We start from the raw sequence: 15,915 nt of genomic DNA, 5'->3' as shown, positions 1-15,915 counted from the left end.
TATCATTATCTTCTATCTTTCAGTTGTGCTGTTAAGAAGTTCAGTGCTGTTCTGATGTAAAAAAAAACAAAAAACCCTTTATATATCAACACACACATACACATCATACCTGGAATCTTTTAGAAGTTTCCTCCTTACTCCTAGTAGTTCTAAATGATGATGTGACACTTTTTTTCTTAAGATTTATTTATTTATTTCTGGGGGAGCGGCAGTGGGAGAAGGAGAGAGAGAATCTGAAGCAGACTCCCCACTGAGCGCAGAGCCCAATGCGGGGCTCGATCCCACGACCCTGAGATCACGACCTGAGCTGAAACCAAGAGTCTGATGCTTAGCTGACGGAGCCACCCACTTTCTTAGAGGTCCATTATTACGGGTGGCCTGTGTCCCCTTCCCAATTAAAGCTTCTCTCCCTCAGTCCCAAATATCATGGCTTTAAAAATTTCCTCTTCACCAGATTCTCTGTGCAGATCTCTCTCTCTCTAGTTTCTCTTCTTCAGACATTGAGACTCCTAGATTGTTCCTTTCTAATCTCTCCTTTTCTATTTGCCACAGTTTTGTTTTGTTGTCCCATTTCAATTCCTTGGGATCTTATTTTCAAGTTCATCCTCCAATCTTGCTAATGAAGGTTTTACATTTATTTTCTATTTTTCATATCTAGGTTTTAGTTTCCAAGAGGTCTTTCATATTCCCCGAAGATATTAAGAGGTTTTGGGTTTTTTGTTTTTGTTTTTGTTTTTTAGTTTTCTGCCTCTTGCATTATCTACATTTCCTCCGGGCTCCTTTTTCATATTTCTCTCCCTTTTTGATATTGAAGACTTCCCTCAAATACCATTTTATATTAAAAATTCAGACCAAAAAGCTGACCACAATTCGTATTATGTGGGGAAGGCCTTTGACACTCTCCACAAGTTGATTGGTGACAGTCCATGTTTTCAACAAGAGTGGACCCCAAGTGTCAGCAACCATCTAACTTGAGAGAGGTCCTCTCCTCTATTCTCCTGCCTAGAGATTGCAGGGCAAGCAGAATGCAAGTCTGGCTGCCAGCAATTGAGAATGACCCGAGTGAGGTTCCACCATTTATCTGCTTCCTCCGTATCACCTGCCACTCCTTACTCTCTCCAGTGTCCCCAGTCAGCTTTTCCAGAGGGTAAACCAACTATCTGTTCCCAGGTGGACCGAGAGACACTGGATGGCAGATGCTAGGGCAGGTGTACAGATTTACCTGTACGTATGCAGATAGCATAATCCCCGTGCCAAACCTCACCCCTGTTTTCTATGGGATTTTGCACTTTCCAAGTCCTGAGGCTTTTTCAGAACTTGGGCAAATCATTCCATCCCATGTTTGTATAAGTGTTCTTCTAAGCACACTAATTTCTTAAACTCTGCCTTAGACACTCAAGCTAAGGATCTTTTTTTTTTTTAAAGATTTTATTTATTTTACAGAGATCACAAGTAGGCAGAAAGGCAGGCAGAAAGAAAGGGGGAAGCAGGCTCCTTGCCGAGCAGAAAGCCTGATGTAGGGTTCCATCCCAGGACCCTGAGATCATGACCTGAGCCAAAGGCAGAGGCTTTAACCCACTGAGCCATCCAAGCACCCCCTAAGGTTATTTCTATTCCTGTTAGTAACTGCCATACTTTCCAACCAGAAAAAATATGTTAGCACTTCTTATCAGCTATTGTCAATTTTCCCAACCTCTTTTTTCTTGCGGGTTATAGTTTTTTTCCTTTTAGAGTGTTGGGACAGTGAGAAAATCGACTCTGTGGTCAGTCTGCCCTGTCTTCAGACCCTGTCCTGAGAATCAGTCAAGGTTCTGCCATTTATTAACACTGGGATCTAAGGCAAGTTATTTGCTACTCCAAGCCGCAGTTCCCTCCCTGTAAGATTGTGAGATTAATGTCTGTCCTTCACGGTTACAGTCCTCTTCTGTTGATTAAATGAGATAATGTATATAAAGGTACTAGCAATACTAAAGAATCCACAAAAAAAAAAAAAAAACCTCTTAGAACTAATAAAGAAGTTCAGCAAAGTTGCAGGATATAAACCAATATACAAAAATCTATTGTATTTCTAAATACTAGTAATAAATAATTCAAAATAAAATTAAGAAAACAAAATATCATTTACAATTGCATGAAAAAGAAAAAAAAATAGGGATAACTTTAATAAGAAGAAGAGCAAAACCTGTACACTGAAAACTCCAAACCATTGGAAGGAATGATCTAAATAGATGGGAGGGCATCCTATGGTCAGAGATTGGAATAGTTCATCTACGGATTCAAAACACTCTCTATCAAAATCCCAACAGGAGGTGCCTGGGTGGTTCAGTGGGTTAAAGCCTCTGCCTTTGGCTCAGGTCATGATCTCAGGGTCCTGGGATCGAGCCCCGCATCATGCTCTCTGCTCAGCAGGGAGCCTGCTTCCCCCCCCCCCCTGCCTGCCTCTCTGCCTACATGTGCTCTCTCTCTCTCTGTCAAATAAATAAATATATTTTTTTTTAATCCCAACTGGATTTTTGTGGAAAATAACAAGCTGATCCTAAAACGTGTATGGAAATGCAAGGGATGCAGAAGACCCAAAATCAACAGAGAAAAAGAACAAAGCAGAAGGGCTCACACTTTCTGACTTCAAATTTTACTACAAAGCTACAACAACCAAGACCGTGGTACTAGCAATCATACCCATCAATGGAACAGAAGTGAGAGTCTAAAAAACAGACCTTTACATTTATGGTCAATTGATTTTTGGCAAGGGTGCAAGACCATTCAATGGGAAAGAATAAACTTTTCAGCTACACAGGGACAGCTATATATCCACATGCAAGAGAATGAATTTGTACCTCTTTCTCACAACAATATGCATAAACTAACTCAAAATGGATTATCGACCTAAATGTAAGAGTTAAAACCGTAAAACTCTTGGATGAAAACAAAGGAGTCAATCTTTGTAACTTGGGTTAGGCAATATTTTCTTAGATACGACACCAAAAGCACAAGCCAAAAAAGGAAACAATAGAAAAATTGGACTTTATGAAGATTAAAAATGCTGTATTGCAGAGAACAAACATCAAGGAAATGAAAAGACCACCCGGAGCCTGAGAGAAACTATTTGCAAGTCTATATATCCAGAATATATAAAGAACTATTATAACTCAATAATCAGAAGACCAATAACCCAATAAAAAATGGGCGAAGATTCTGAATAGCTCTCCATAAAGAGATCAGCAATTGACCAATAAGCAATTGAAAAGATACTCCACATCATTAGTCATTAGAGAACCACAAATCAAAAGCACAGTAGATAACACTTTATACCCAGCAGAATGGCTGGGGTAAAATTAAAAATATATACTTGTTCTTTTCCCCAGTTCTTGGCACAGGGTTCCTAAAATCTTTGGAATTTCCCAAGTGACAGGAGTTTCTTTTGTTATTCATAATGATCTCCTTATGACCACACCTGAGTTTTTGTTGTGGTGGTGACTCTCTGTGGACCCCCAGATAGCCTCAGGATACAGGCTTGTTCCTAGAGGAACCAACCACATGATTAGAGGATTAGGGCTATTGAGGTCCCTCCTGGTCCTGCAGGGAGGAGAGAGATTGAATGCAGTCACCAATGGCCAATGATTTAATCCATTGTGGGTATTCATTCAATGGAAATTTGGCTTAAAAACACTCAAACAAAGAAACTAAGAGAACTTCCGGGTTGGTGAACCCCATTGACAGGCTGGGGGCATGGCTTGCCTGGAGAGAGCATGAAGGCACTGTGCCTTTATGCCCATACTTTGTCTATGTATTGCTTCCATTTGGCTGCCCTTAAGCTGTATTTTTTTTTTTTAATAAAAATGTGATCATAAATACAGAGCTTTCCCGAGTCTTGTGAATCATTCTAGCCCATTATTGAACCTAAGGTGTGGTCACGGGAAACCCCAAATGTGTAGACAGTTGGGCAGAAGTTCAGGTAGCCTGGGGACCCTATTTTCCTCTGGTGTCTGAGCCAGTGGTAGTCTGGTGGGACTGAGCCCTTAAACCTGTGGGGTCTACACTAACTCTAGATAGATAGTGTCAGAATTGAGTTGAATTATAGGACACCCCACTGAAGTCAGAAAACTGGAGCATTGGTTGTTATTTGGAAAACCAAACAATGGCTATGATTTTTTTTTAAGGCAATCATAAGTGTTGACGAGGATGTAGAGAAATTGGAACACTTGTTCACTGCCAGTGAAAATGTAAAATGGAGCAGCCCCTTTGAAAATCATGTTGGTGGCTCCTCGAAATGGACACTGTACAGCAACTGTATGATCCAGCAACTCCACTTCTAGGGATACATCCAAGAGAAATGAAAACATCTCCCTACAAAACACTTGTATCTGAATGTTCACCGTGGCCTTATTTAAAATAGCCATAAAGTATCACAGACAAGTGCAATGTGGTATATTCATTCAATGGAGTATTTTTCAGCTATAAAAGGGAGTGAAGAGCTGATACACATTGTAACATGGAGAACCTTGAAAACATTTTGTGCTTACATGGAAGAAGCCAGTCACAAAAGGCCCTGGGCTGGATGATACCCTTCATATATGGTGTCCGGCAAATCTATAGAGACAGCAAGTAGGCTAGTGGTGACCTAATCCAGGGATAAAGGTTAGGAGTGGGTAATGGCAAGTGACTGCTGACAGTTTTGGAGTTTCTTTTAGGGGTGAAAAAAATGTTCTAAAATTAGATCGTGGTTACAGTTGCACAGCCTTGAGACTTTATGAAAACTACCGAACTGTACACTTCAAATGGGTGCGTTGTATGGTCATATGAATTCTGTATCAGCAGAATTATGTTTACAGTTTTTACAGAGTAGTTTGTAAAACCATGAAATTAAATACGAAAGATATGCTTTTGCTTAACATTATTATTGGTAAAACAGAATCACAGAATAGAAACATTAGAAATCCTTAGAAACCATTTCAATCACAGTTCTTGGGTATTTTTTGACCATTCTTTCTCAGCTACTCTACAGGCTGTTGTTCAGAAATACAATTGCACAGATGAAACGGATGGTTCCTTAGGAAGCTGGCTGCCTCACACACCATGGAGCCCCCTGGACACGGGGAGCTGGAATGGGGAGCACCTGACGTTTACATCACCTGTATAGGTGGTCTGTACAGACACTCCTGTTTGAGCTAAATTTGACGACTATAATGGTCTGAGAAAGCTCCCTACTCAGTGGAACAGTGTGCTTCACATCTCCGAAATCAAAGGCTCAAGTTCCAATAAAAATGCCGTTCACAAAGACACTTATTATTAAACTTCCAGCTCAATTTCCTGAAGAACCGTCAGAGCCCCAAGATGGAGAAAGTAATAATTCTTCTAGCGTCACAGTGATAACTGGCTGGAGGCGCGTGCTGTTTCTAAATTCACTAGTGTGAGCCCTGCAATAACGCACCACTCAAGGATGAAAATTGATTGTAAGCTCAAAGGAGTGGGCTCGAGAAAAGAGGGGGCCTGGGTGTGCCTGGGGCACCTGCTGGGCAGTGGTCTTGTAGGAAATGCAGGAAAGCGATACAAGAAAATGGACCCCTCTTCACCATCCTGAGATCACCACGGGTAACGTTTGTAAGACAACGGGTCTGCTTCTGTGTGTGTGGAAAGTATGTTAGTTCATTTTGCAAAAACAAAGTCCCACTGTAAATACAGTTCCATGGTCTGTATTAGTCACTTAGCGAGGTGTTATGGAAATCTGTTGATGTCATCTAAAATGAGTTTAGCGTATTCTGCTGAATCATGATACTTCCATTTTACCAATCCCCTCTAGGTGGATATTTAAAATTTAAGTTGGGTTGGGTTGTTTACTGTGATAGACAAGTCTACTGTGATAGACAAGACAATGTCATCCATGGCGCGTCCCAACATTCATGCTTCTCATGGTTCCTGGTGTCTTCTGGTAGCTGTTTCCCCCCCCCCCCAGGGGGAAGGATTCTTCTTATAAATCTTAGCTGTAATTTTTGTGCTGGAATCAGACATAGAAACCAGAGCTACTGAGTGGTCAAGAATTCGGGCAAGAGGTCTGAGAAATAGGCACAGAATAACGAAGGTTTATTGAGAGCAGAGAATGTTCCAGACACTTTCTGAAGATAACATCCTAAGCCCTCACTTAAATAGAAGAGCAAACTGAGGCCCGGAGGACATAGCAGAGCTTCTCTTTGTGTCTGACACTAGAGCCTGGAGAAGGAATGAAGGTGAGGAAGGAAGCTGGGGAAGGAAGGATACCCCAGCCCAAGGGGTAATGGTGGCCCTGGGATTTGCCTGGGAACGCGTGGCCACCAGCACTCCTGAGAGCCCAGGAGCCTCAGCCCCCTTCCAACATCAGAGGGTGGACCCCCACCAAGTGTTCACACGCCCCCTATGTTTTGGGAAAATTTGTCAAATTAAGATAATTTTGGCTCTTTTCTTAAAGAGGGTCCCCATAGTTTTTTCCTGCTCCAAGCCCCAGAAACTTCATAGAGTTGCTGGTGTCGACTCCCCAGCAGTGAGCAGGGCCATGGAGCCCGTGGGGGATGGGGGGGGCTATAGGAGAGGTCCGTTTGGTGAGGCATTGTCCTCAAACATGCTTATCCGCACCACAGTCTGAGCTCTGTTATCCCGTACACCTCAACAAAGGGGCGACGCTAAGATTTCGGTTTGGCTTGTATAGATTTTCCTCACAGTTCACACCTGGATACAAAACCAACTGGACCCACCTCTGAAAAGAGCCCAAAGTACCACCACACCACATTTCCCAAAGGGAATTGGTCTCCTGCTCCTGAATCAATAGTAAATCACAGCAGACAGAAAGGCTGAGAAGGGCTATTTTTTAAATGTCCCATTACAGAAACTTCAATTCTTGGTTGGCTGATGCTCATGGGTAAAGTCAGTGCAGGCGGCCAACCCTAGGGGCTGTTCTGTCTTGATACTGGCCATCCCGATGATATTCCTTAATTGGCCATGAAAAAGTTGCCCTTTTAACGTCCTGTAGCAAGGGACTGTCATAAACTGTTCAAGAAAAAATTTAGCTGTGCTTGGGAAAGATTTCTGAATTCAAATAAAAGGAATTATAATCGACCCCTATGAAAACTCATAGGGTTTACTTATTTATTTATTTATTATCAATATGCTTTCCCTTTATCTTTAGTCTGGTTACTTTCGTTACCTCTGACATAATTATGCCCCTCCCCAATTTCAGCTCACACACCTGTTTGGTGCTCAGCAGTCTCTACAGACAAGGTTTTTGGCCCTTGCTCTACAGTTTGCAGCTAAATCTTGGCTGTCAGTGCTGAGAGTCCTAGAGGCAGAGCTGTTCTGCTTTAACCCCATAGAAATGGTGTCTGAGGAAAAAAGGAAGTCGGCATACTCCGCTGTACGTGTGGCAGTTACAAGGACAGTACCTCTGGGTATGCAGAAGTAAGACAAACGCCTCGTTGTCCCTGGCCTCTTGTGCAAACCTGCCAGGTAACAGCACCGTGTGAAGGCACAGCCTCAGTGGGTCGGGGTCCTGAACTAGCCCACAAATGGCAGTGGGCTGGACACCTACCACAGAGGACAAAAGTGAGTTCAGGCTGGCAGACGTGGGACCCCAGGACCAGGGAGCCCACTTGGGGTTCCAGTGGTGGCACTGGATGGTACAACATGGAATCATGACCTCTCCCACTGTGGGCCAAGAAAGGAGCCATGGATTTCAGGCTGGGGTTGATCTGGTTGGCCAATGGGCCAACCCTACTGAATGCATAGGGCCCGCTAAGTAAGGATGCCTTCCCTATAGCAACACAGGTAAGGAAACCAGAGCTCAAGGCAGTACAGCCAGCAAGTTGGAGCTAAGACTCAAACAGCTCTGCGTGTGACAACATAGAGAATAAGAGACAGTGAGCGTTGCCAAGAGGGAGGGCATTGAGGAGGTGGGCGTGCCTTCTATCTCAAATTCTTGGAATTTTTGCTGAACTCACCTAAAAGCCAACACATCTATTCTATCACAAAATGAGCCTAAATGGACTTTCTGCCTAACACTGGCCCTAGCAACCAATCACACCGAGATTAGTGTAACTGTAGCTACAGCAGCACCAACCACATTCCGTTCAAAACAACTTACGTAAATTCCCTCTTTCCTCTCTAGAAACTCCAACCTCCTTTGTCTCTCCAGAGCATGCTTCTGAGTGTGTGCCTCTTGGACGGCGATCCCTAAGCCCCCAGCAAACAGACGTCTTTCACGTTATGGCTTGCTCTTTGGTCTTTGGTTGGTTGACAGGTGACTCTGACGCTGAACCAGGCTGCCACCTCCTCCAGCCACGGAACGGCTGTCCTCTCACTGAGGCCACAAGTTCACCATGCAGGAAGCAAAGAGAAAGCATTAAGACTCCCAGATGACAGGGGTTCGGGGAAGGGAGAGCTGTGGGGTTGAAGCGGTCGTGGAAGGGGCCATTCGTGCTGAGGGTGTGAGCGCACGGGAAGGAATGCCTTTCCCACAGAAGAACACTGGCCACCCGTGGCTGGCAGGTGCAGGGACCTGGGACACAGCATGGATGCAAGAGCCCTGGCAAAGTGTGTTGGGTTTGGTCTTTGTCGACAAGAACAGTGGAAAGGGGGAGTGAAGACGGTCAGATGGCGTATTTGCTGCCTGGGAGTGCCTTAACAGAGTACCACCTGTGGGGAGGGGGGCTTCAACAATGAATATTTATTGTTGCCCATTCTGGAGGCTGGAAGTCTGAGACCAAGGTGTTGGTGGGGTTGGCCTTGGCGTGCGGGTGGCGTGCGGGTGGCCATCTTCTCCCTGTGTCCTCACATGGCCCTCCCTCTGTGTGCCTCTATGTCCTAATCTCCTCTTCTTGGAAGAACTCCGGGTCTATTAAATTAGGGCCCATGTTAATGACCTCATTTTAACTTAAATACCCCTTTAAAGACCCTAGTTCCAAATGCAGTAATAATCTGAGGGGCTGGGGGTCAGGTCTGTGGCATGTGAATTAGGCGGGGGGACACAATTCCACCATCATGCTCTGACCGAGGACAGAGGGTTCTGTCGGTGGCGGACGAGGGCACCCTGCAGTGGTCACTATCCAGGGGGATGACAAGGGCTGGAGCTTATCTGGTGAGACCTTCTGCCAGGTTTCATTTGGAGCTGCCCCCAGTGTCCTGAGCTCACAGGACTGTGTGGGCCGCTTTGCCGGAAAGGCCTCTCCCGGAACACAAACACTGGGTTGGTGTTGTTCCAAACTCCACACCCCTCCTGGGCTCAACTGAACTCCGCTGTCACAGGCTCCAGGCTGGTAGCAAAGAAGTGACACCATGTGGCCCTCAGAAGATGGAGTGTGAAGCCTCCAGCTGGTCAGGCGAAAGGCTGTGTCTCCTGGGAGAGTCGGGCTTTCAGGCAGGGTAGAAGGAAGCCATGGCTTCCCGGGCCCCTGGCATAGAAGTGCTCTCATGCTGGTCTCCTCCCTTGGTCCTTAGCACAGCCTGAAGACTCGGATCTGACCCCTTTGTGTTCAGGCGGGCAAGGAAGGCTCAGCGAGGGGAGCCTGCCTGCGACCAGCCTGCTTGCACAGACCAGAGTGAACAGTTGAGTCTTAACTGGCCTGACTACAAAGCCCATGTCAGCCCATTCTGGGACAGCTAATCAGAGCAAGATCCGACCGCTAATTAGAGCAAAATCAACTCTGACTTTTAGAACTTCCTGCTTCTCTTCCCCAAATGCTGACACCCTCCTCCCTGAGCTGCTCACCCGCCCATCGACCCTCGCTTGGCCGTGCCTCCCGCCCCGTACAAGCTGACCCCTCTATCTGCCCTCTATTCAACTCAGGCGTCACCCTCTGGGCGAGGCTCCCTGCACACTCGGGCACCCCGCCCCTAGACCTCTTGCAGCACCTGGTTCCAACTTCTCTAATGGAGCTGATTCATTTTATTAAATGCTTCACTCCCACCGTCCTTGCCCCTGGACTGTTGGTTTTGGGGGGACTGGTGTGGAACTTTGGTCATCTCTGCCACCAGAGTGTGACCAGTGGCTGGCACATAGGAGGAGATCAAAGAGAGAGGAAATATGATTGCAGACCCCCTGCCTAGTTTGACCCATAGCCTTTCATACCCCTGGCCTCCCACTCTGCTTTCCGGGAGAATTCTAAGCAGCCCCGTCAGAGGCCCGTAGCCCCAGATCTACCTTCTGCCTTCTATCCTGGGCTTGCCTTGCCTTTGCTGTCCCACCTTCCTGCTACCCTGACCCAATTGCCTCCACTGCTACCCATCCTAGGCTCACTAAGAGCCAGGAAAAATGATTTCAGGTCCATAGATGCCATGACTTCAGGCCTCCGAAGGAAATCGCCTCTCACAAACTAACTGCAAACAGTGATCGCTCTGGTCGGGAAGCAGTGAGACCACCCCCATCTCTGAGACGTCCAGCACAAAAATAGCCCTGTTTATTGCTTTCAGTTCATACTTAGCTTTTTGGAAAAACTTACCTGTTTTAAAATAACCCCATATAAAAAATGCACAGAAGATCTAAATAGATATTTTTTCCAAAGGAGATATACAGATGGCCAACAGACCAGAAAAGTTCTAAGCATCTTTAAGAAAAGATGCTTAACATCATTAATTATTAAAGAAATGCAAAGCAAAACCCCAGTGAGCTATCACTTTATACCTGTTAGAACAGTTATTATTAAAAAGTCAAGAAATAACAAGTGTTGGTGAGGATGTGTGGAAAAAGTGGCCCTCATGCCCTCTTGGTGGGAATGGAAATTGGTGCAGCCACTGTGGGAAACTGTATGGAGATTCCTCAAACAGTTCAGAAGAGAATTACCGTATGATCTAACTATTCTGCTTCTGGTTATTTATCTGAAGAAAACAAAAACACTAAACCTAAAAGATATATGCACTTCTATGTTCTCAGCATTAGTCACAATAGTCAAGATATGGAAGCAACCAAAGTGTCATTTCAGGGGATGAATGGATAAAGATATAGTACACACACACACACACACACACACACACCACACATACCACACACACACACCACACACACACACACACACACACACACACACACACTGTAGTATTACTCAGCCATAGACAATGAGATCTTGCTATTTGTGACAACATGGATGGAACTTGAGGGCATGACACTAAGTGAAATAACACAGAGAAAGACCAATACCATATGGCTTCACTCATATGTGGAATCTAAAAAAAATAAAACAAACAAATGAACAAGCAAAACAACACAACAAACTCGTAGATGCAGAGAACAGATTAATGACTACCAAAGGGGAAGAGGGTGGAGGTAGGGTAAAATGGGTGAAGGGGGTCAATTGTCTGGTGATGGATGGTAACTAGAATTTTGATGGGCGATCACTGTGTAGATATCAAATTGCAATATTGTATACCTGGTACTTACACAATGTTATATACCAATATTCTCTCAAAAAAATGGATGAGAACTGCCCTAGGGAAGCCCAGCCCCAAATCACCAACCCACAGAACTGTGAGCTAAATAAATGGTTGCTCTTTTGCTCTGTTAACAAACAAAAACTTGCCTATTGAAGAGGATAGATATATTAAGTGTTTAATGTTACTGCAGTAACATTAAACACACACACACACACACACACACAGACACAAATTTGTCCTTGTTTTCTAAATTTCCTATGGAAGATACGTATTGTTTTGCAATGAGACAAAAAATAATATAAAATTACTTTTAAAATTCCACAATAGGATTATTTTTATATGTACATTGCACAGACGTTAAAACTTACAGGTGTTAAATGAGACTTAATGTCTCATTAGACTCTAAACAAGCCAACCACAATTTATACTCCTGTGTCTGAAATTCAGATATAGAAGTAGCAGGGTTAAGGAAGTTAAAAGGTTATATGATTCACATGCCTTTTTCCTCCACTTTCCAACATTCCACTGGCTGCCCAGTGAAGGATGAAGGAAAGGTAAATGTCTCCATTTAACCGCCTTTCTGGGGCAGCCCTACTCCCGGGGCTTACACTGTCTGGCCTTGGGAGCCTCTGAGAGGCAATGTCCACTGCTGTGACCTTCTGGAAGAACACCGTTTGGCCTCCCTTGGCTTTTTTCTATCCCCTAAAGAGCCCATTCTCCATCCTCCGTCTCCTAGCGTCTGGGAGTGGGATCCCTGAGCCAGGCAACAGCTCCCAGGAATAAAGCATAGCAAGCTAGCTCAGCCCCACCATGTTGTATGACTTCCACTCCATCCAGGGGAGACCTTTCCTGGCTGCCCCAGACTCTGAGCTGGCTCTGCTGCCTGGCCTGCCCCCACTCCACCATCTTTCTCCCCAACTCGGAATCTGTGCCTGGGAGGTTGCCTTCAGCCCTGCACTGGGGCAGGGGCCACTGCAAAGCACTGCACCTTAGGACATGTTGTATTTTCTTCATCAGGGTGCCCCCCCAAGATGGAGTTGTCCCGGGCTTGCACACTTTGAGAAGGCACCCCGCCGTCTCCTCTTCGGACAGGAAGCTCCAACCTTGAGAAGTGATTCTCTCCAAGGCCCCCCCCAGTTGGCTCACTTCTTAACCCAAACACCACGCTTTGTACAGGGACACAAGTACAGGGACCCTTTCCCTGTGTCTCCTGCCTCAGCCTCGCCTACAGCCCGGAGAGAGAGGGTCGGGGTGAGGGAAGGCCAGTTCTGTGCTGTCAGTCCCTGAAAGCTGTCTCGGGATATGGGGAACCAGGCACCGCTGGCCTTTAGCTCTAGAAATTTGGTCCCAGTTCCAGGACAAGCGAAAAGTGCCCAGGCAGCTGTCTGCAGGAGAGGAAGTGCTGCTGCCTGGGGGTGGGGGTGGAGGGTGTGGGGAGTCGGGGGGATACCCAGCGAGGGATCCTGGGGAAACATGGGGGATCTTGAAGCCCCTGAGTGTCCTGGTCAGCGTGAGCGTGAGAAGTGGTCTCAACAGGGAAAAGGTCAGTGCCAGAGGGAGTAAAATTCAATCCCCTATTTCGTCTAGAGCCACATCATGAGTATCTTCGGGTGTCCCCCGTCTTCTTTTTGTGTCCTTGTACGAGGAGTGGCCTGTCTCGCAGAGGATTAAGATAGCTGTCCTTCCCGGATGAGGACGGCGCTGCTGGGGAAGCCGATTTCTGAGCCAAGGGCCCATCCTCGGCAGGAAGAGAAAATGGTCCTAAAGGAGGAGCCTCAACCAACCCCCCGCCCCCGACCCTACGGATAAGGGGACTGTCCAGAAAGAGTGTAAATTGCTTTGAAAGTACAAGATGTCTATTAATAACCCTGTACAGCTCTCTGGTGCTATCTAAATGCTAAGTAGAACAGAAATGACTCTGGAGTATCCTCTCACCCGAACGATCTCGCAGATAGAAATGTTTCTGATAAGTCATCAACGCCACTTTTAAAGCAAAGCAGCCTCAGCCTTTGCAGTTCTGACCACAAGACACAATGTATCGAACCAAAGGTTAAACTCCAATTGATTAAGGTCTTTTCTTTGCCTTTATCATCCTCTGGATCCTTCGTATTGCAGCCAGTCTAAGATTAGCCCCTGGATGTCTTTCACTGTAGCGGTGGCTTCTGTTGTTGGCGCTCGCAAGACACTCCCCCCAGGCGGAGAGACCAGAACTGGAACTTTATATACGTTCCTTGCAACACCGACTAAGGTGATGAAAATAAAGCTGTCACCCAGACACATTGTTGCTCAGAATAAATTTGGAGTCATGAAAGGTTTCAGGTGATTTCATTTTGGCTAAATGCAAGGGTCTTGCTTCCCCGGATTTGTCAGGTTGTAGTAGCATATATATTGTTATCCTCTGCATCTAAGATGGCTAGATGCATTGGGCTTGGAGGGATTGACATTTTTATCTTTTAAAGATTTAATTTATTTGAGAGAGAGAGAGAACAAGAGAGAGCACAAGGTAAGGTGGGGAGAGGGGGAAGCAGACTTCCTGCTGAGCAGGGAGCCCAACGTGGGACTCGATCCCTGGACCCCAGGATCATGACCTGACCCAAAGGCAGACGTTTAACTGACTGAGCCACCCAGGTGCCCTGGGATTGACATTTTGCTTACGGTCTTGCAGTGTGCCACCCCCATACACACACACCCCCATCTTACTCTGGCAGCACACAGGGCAGGTGGGAATCTGCACGGCATCCCTTGTGTCCTTCCCAGTGCTCTCCAACCAGCAGTGTCCTGACCCATGTCTACCTCTTTCCTTCCGCCTTCATTAATGCCATGTCTGCCTCTTTCCTTCCACCATCATTGATACTCATGTCTGCCTCTTTCTTTCCTTCTGCCATCATTGATACCCATGTCTGCCTCTTTCCTTCTGCCATCATTAATGCCCGTCTTCCACCTCACATTCCCTGGGTCCTCAGTCGTGCTCACATGTTGGAAGTCTCACTATTACCATCATTTCCAGGTGTGCTTTCCCTCTTGCTCTCATCCTGAGCTGACATCTTGAGCTTCTCTGCAGTCTTACAATCCTGCCATATGCTTCATGGTCAAAATGGAGTTTCCTTCTTATCTCCTTTTTCCCATTCAGCTCCCTCTCCTTAAGTTCTGTCTCGAATGCTAATACATTTGAAGTTCATAAGCTTAGAAGGGAATTTGAAATCCCTTGGCTAGTCTTGATGGTGATCTTTTGTCTCCAAATTGAAGATGTGGTTAGAAGAAATCTTACCCAAGGCTCAAATTTGACCAAACAAGAAAAACTGGCTGGATGATGCAGCCCTAATTTTTGGCCAAAATAATGCTTTTACTATTTTTATAAAATAAACGTTGGCTCATTATTAAAAATTCAAACAGTAAAGAAAAGCAGGAAGAAGAAACTAAAGTAATCGCTAGTAATAATCAGTGTTAACATTTGGTGACCTTGACCCCAAACATCTCTCTTTGCCTCTACACTTGACCTTTGAAGAACACAGGGGTTGGGGTGCCAACCCCTGGGCGGGAAAAATCTGTGCTATATGCCATGTTCTTTTTTTTTTTTTTTTTAAGATTTTATTTATTTATTTGACAGAGATCACAAGTAGGCAGAGAGAGAGGAGGAAGCAGGCTCCCTGCTGAGCAGAGAGCCCCATGCAGGGCTCGATCCCAGGACCCTGAGATCATGACCTGAGCCGAAGGCAGAGGCTTAACCCACTGAGCCACCCAGGCGTCCCTATATGCCATGTTCTTACAGTAAAGTAACCCACAGAAAAGGAAATGTTATAAAGAAAATCATAAGGAAAACACATTCACCGTTCTGTATTGTATTTATTGAAAAAAAATCTGTGTCTAAGCAGAACCATGTAATTCACACCCGCGTTGTTCAAGGGCCCACTGCACATAAAAAGACAGTTTGATGAATGGATAAAAGGATATGTGGATAGGTGGTTAGAAAATGCTGCTCTCAAGATGTTTGTTCCTTAAATACCTCATCACATTTAAGAAAGAAGGCTACAAAAATCATTTAAAAAGCTGGACTCCTTTCTTTAAAGTACATGTTTCAGCTTCAGAAAATATTGATTACTCGCTATAAGAGACAAGATATCCAGTGTTCTTAAGCCTCCCTCCAGTGTCCTCTTGTCCCTACCTCCCACTATGTGTCCCGTGCATTGTCTTTACCTTCAGAGAGCTCCTGACGCTCCTGTTCCATGGTGCAACTGTGACTCTCCCAGTGGCTTCAACTTAGTCCTGCGGTTAAACAAATTCTGCATTCGCGTCTGTTTGGTGACCGCAGTTTTTCTATTTTTAAATTCATGTTGATTCACCTCTCGAACAGTTACATTTTATCACTGGGCAGTTTTTATCAAGAAGCTTGTGAGAGTCACATATGCCACATTTCTTGCTTGTGAATGTCCACCTGTTGTCTTTATATTTAAATGACCACTGGGGCCAATTTTCTTCAGGAGCTTTTTCCTCCAGAATTCTATGGATATTGCTCCATTTCCTCTCTGT

Source organism: Lutra lutra, chromosome 14 (genome assembly GCF_902655055.1).
Source record: "Lutra lutra chromosome 14, mLutLut1.2, whole genome shotgun sequence".
In the NCBI taxonomy this organism is placed as follows: Eukaryota; Metazoa; Chordata; class Mammalia; order Carnivora; family Mustelidae; genus Lutra; species Lutra lutra.
This window is presented reverse-complemented; position numbering follows the sequence as displayed.